This window comes from Balaenoptera ricei, chromosome 2 (genome assembly GCF_028023285.1).
Source record: "Balaenoptera ricei isolate mBalRic1 chromosome 2, mBalRic1.hap2, whole genome shotgun sequence".
Taxonomy (NCBI): Eukaryota; Metazoa; Chordata; class Mammalia; order Artiodactyla; family Balaenopteridae; genus Balaenoptera; species Balaenoptera ricei.
This window is the reverse complement of record NC_082640.1, coordinates 133,343,181-133,347,499: the sequence shown is the minus strand read 5'-3', so window position 1 is coordinate 133,347,499 and position 4,319 is coordinate 133,343,181. Positions and strand designations below refer to the sequence as shown.

Here is a 4,319-nt window from a genome sequence, read left to right as displayed (position 1 = left end):
ATTGGGGTGTGGGGGTTAGGGAGTGTTATCAATTCAGTAATTTCTGAAACTCCTAAACCCACTTCTATGTAGCTTCAGGGTCCAACTTAAACAAACAAACAAATAAGAACAACAACAAAAAAAACCCCAAAACAACAACAACAAAAAAGAAAACCAAAAAAAACCCCACCAAAATCAAAACAAAAAAACCCACGAAAAAGGTAAAATTGCCAACTTCTAAGCCCTAAATCCAATGGGTTTATCTCAGTTCTTGTCTCATGTGCTCTCTTGGCCACATTTGAAACAGTTGATCACTCTCGTCTTCTGCAAACACTCTCTTCACATCACTTCCAAGTTGTCTTCCTATCTCTGTGACTCCTTCTTCTCAACTTCCTTGGCAAATTTGTCTTTTTCTTTCAGGCCTTTACCTGTTGGGGGTTTCTTAAGGCTCAGTCCTGTAGAGAAGCACTACAGTGATCAAGCAGGGAACATAAATGAAGGAAATGGGTCAGGTGGAAATGTATCACGCTAGAGAGCTCATGATCCATTTAGAGGGTGTCTGCAGCCCAGCTCCAGCCAGTTCTTGCCATGCTGGAATGGGAACCCTATGTTGTCAGAGGTTCTAATTCTTTTGTTTGAATCCTAAAGCCCAGCCAGACTCTTGTAGCACTGGTGCTCTGGGAACATGAATAGTGAGTGATAAGGATAATAAGAATGAAAATTTATGAGAGAAAGTAAGAGCTGGAGTCTCCGGCCAGTTATTTATTTTCATCTTCTCCTATTTTTTGACTCCCCCACTCCCCATGTTTTGGTGTGTATGAAGAACAACATAGATTCTGTAGAATCAATAACAATGGCATTAAGATCTTAATTATTAGAATATTTAGCAAAATGTTAAAAAATATTTTTTTAGTTGACACATATTTCACATTACCTTCCAGTCTTTAAGATTATGCTTAGAATGTAAACAATGAAACTGGAAAAGTCCCATGTTAGTTCAGTAAAAATAGCACAGATGTAGTGTCGATTATATTTCACAGGAAATGAGTTAAAAGTCACTGTGTATTAAGGATAAGTGGTTTATATCTTTTATTTTGTTTGCAACAGGTCACTAAATTTGTGACCTCTTTCATTTTTGTCACCTATGTACACCTGTCATGAAAATCTCTTAAAGTTTTCTTAGCCAACTGCAGTTTCCCTTCCAAGGTTGTATTGATTTCATAGCATTTTGTAGTTGGCACATCTTGACATGAACCATAGGTGTTATTTTGAATTCTTGATGCCTTTTATTAGATCTTTAAATCAATTACTACTAATATAATGAGAAATTCAGAGTTTTCGACCACAGGCACTGTTCTCAGTACTTCAACTTGACAGCATACGAGATTGGAAAATAGATGAATTGAATTGAATACAAGTTTTCTGACTCCTAAATCAAGTTTCTTTCCAGCTAAGTATTTTGCTTAATAGATGGTAATTTACTTTGATCCCCACAAGTGAAGTGAGTTGGAGATCATAACATGAGCACTTTACTTCAGATTCACATGCTTATGTGAGAGGGAAATCTGAGATGAGAAAGAGGTCTGAGGGAGTTATGGCAGGGTGGTGTAGTGGGGAAATAAGAATCAGGTCTGAGAGGATTTTGGATGCTTACACTTTAACCCAAATTTGTGTGTGGGCTTCTGTCCATTTTTATTTTTCTTTCTTTTATTGAAAATTTTTTCATGTTCTTTCTCTCTCGGTTCTTCCTTCTCCATTTCCCCCCTTCCCTCTATAGTCTACTATTTATAAGACTAAAGCATTTTTTGTTTGTTGAATTTAGTGGATAAACTGCCTCACTTGAATTATAATTAAACAGCAAATGCATGAGCATCTGTATTTCTTTCTTTCAAAAGATAAATATAATCTCCTTTTTAAAATAGTGTACAGTTCAGTGGTTTTTATATATTCAAAGAGTTGTGTAGCCATTACCACTATAATTCAAGAACATTTTCATCACCATTAAAAAACCCCACCTAATATGATCCAACAATTTCACTTATGGGTGCAAACGCAAAAGAATTGAAATCAGAGTCTTGAAGAGATATTTGTGCATTCATGTTCATAACAGCATTATTCACAACTGTCAAACGGTGGAAGCAAGCTGAGTGTCCATCAGTGGATGAATGGATAAACAAAATGTGGTACATACATACTATGAAATAGTATTCAGCTTTAAAAGCGAAAGAAATTCTGACACATGCTGCAACATGGATGAACTTTGAGGATGTTAGGCTAAATGAAATGTTACAAAAAGACAAATACAGATTCCACTTATATGAGGTACCTAGAATAGTTAAATTCGTAAAGATGAAAAGTAGAAGGGTGATTGCCAGGGGCTGAGGGGAGGGGGAAAATTGAGTTAGTGTTTAATGGGTGCAGAGTTTTAGTTTTGCAAGATGAAAAGAGCTCTGGAGATGGTTGGTGGTGATGGTTGCACGACAGTATGAATGCATTTAATGCCATTGAACTGTACATTTAAAAATGGTGAAGGGAATACATTAAAAATTTTTTTAAATTAATTAATTATGGTTGAGCCTGGTCTTAGTTGCAGCATGCAGGATCTTCATCGCGGCATGTGGGATCTTTTAGTTGCGGCATGAGAACTCTTAGTTGCGGCATGCATGCGGGATCTAGTTGCCCAGTCAGGGATCGAACCTGGACCCCCTGCATTGGGAGCGCAGAGTCTTACCCACTGCACCACCAGGGAAGTTCTGAAGGTGATACATTTTTAATGTGTATTTTACCACAATTAAAGAAAAGAAAGAAACTGTCTGTACCCATTAACTGTCACTCTCTACTCTTCGTTCTTCCAGACCCTGGCAGCCACTAATCTACCTTCTGTCTCTATAGGTTTGCCTGTTCAGGACATTTAATATAAATGGAATCATACAATATGTGGTCTTTTGTGTTTTGCTTCTTTCACTGAGAATTATCCCTTTAATATTCATGTTGTCGTGTGAATCAGTCTTTCATTTTTCCTGAACTGTACTTTTTTTTCTTTCTTTTTTTTAGCCATGCCACGCAGCTTGTAGGAGTTCCCCAACCAGGGATTGAACCTGGGCCACAGCAGTGACAGTGCCGAATCCTAACCACTAGACCACCAGGGAACTCCCATCAGTCTTTCATTTTTTATGACTGAATGATATTCTAGTATATGAATGTACTATATTTTGTTTATCCATTAATCAGTTGCTGGATATTTGGGTTGTTTCCACTTTTTTGCTATTGTGAATAATACTGCTGCGAACATCTGTGTACAAGTCTTTGTGTGGACATGTGTTTTCATCTCTTCTGGGTTAACACCACGGAATTGAATTGTTGGGTCATATGGTAATTCTATATTTAACATTTCAAGGAATCATCAAACTGTTTTCCAAAGTGGCTGCACCATTTAACGTTCCCACCAGCAGTATATGAGTGTTTCAGTTTCTCCACACCCTCACTGACACTTGTTATAGCCTGTCATTTCCATTATGGCCATCCTAGTGTGTGTGAAATTGTAACTCATTGTGGGTTTGATTTGCATTTCCCCAATAACTAATGGCATTGTATAATTTTCATGTGCTTATTGACCACTTGTGTATCCTTTTTTGGAGAAATGTTATTCAAATCCTTTGCCCATTTTAGGATTATTTGTCTTTTTCTTACTGAGTTGTAAGGGTTCTTCATATATCTGTAATAAGACTTTTATTGATATGTGACTTGCAAATATTTTATCCCATTCTGTGGGTTGTCTTTTCACTTTTTAGATGGTATCTTTTGATGTAAAAAAGTTTTTAATTTGATGGAGATCAATTTGTCTATTTTTCTTTTGTCACTTGTCATATTTAAGAAAATCAAGGTCACAAAGTTCTGTTCCAATGTTTTCTTCTAACAGTTTTATAGTTTTAGTTCTGACATTTAGGTCTGTAATCCATTTTGAGTTAACCGTTTTTTTTGTTTGTTTATTTATTTATTCATTCATTTGCATGTGCATTCATCCAATTGTTCCAACAACATGTATTGTAAAGACCATCCTTTTCCCATGGAATTTTCTTGGCACCTTTGTTAAAAATCAATTGACCATAAAAGTATGGGTTTATTTCTGAACTCTCAATTCTACTTCATTGACCTATATGTCTGTCCTTCTTATGCCAGTACTATACTTTCTTGGCTACTCTAGCTTTGTAGTAACTTTTGAAATAAGAAAGCATGAGTGTTCAAACTTTGTTCTTCTTTTTCAAGATTGTTTACATTGGGTCTTATGTATTTCCATATAAATTTTTGGATCAGCTTGTCAATTTGTGCATATAAGCCAG

The 4,319-nt window shown here is 36.1% G+C and overlaps 1 non-coding gene across 1 annotated transcript; it reads right to left on the bottom strand.

Moving 5' to 3' along the window:
* Positions 1-3,056: 3,056 nt before the first annotated feature.
* TRNAD-GUC (transfer RNA aspartic acid (anticodon GUC)) lies at positions 3,057-3,128 on the bottom strand. Its single transcript has one exon. It is a non-coding gene; the product is annotated as a tRNA-Asp (tRNA).
* Positions 3,129-4,319: the final 1,191 nt, after the last annotated feature.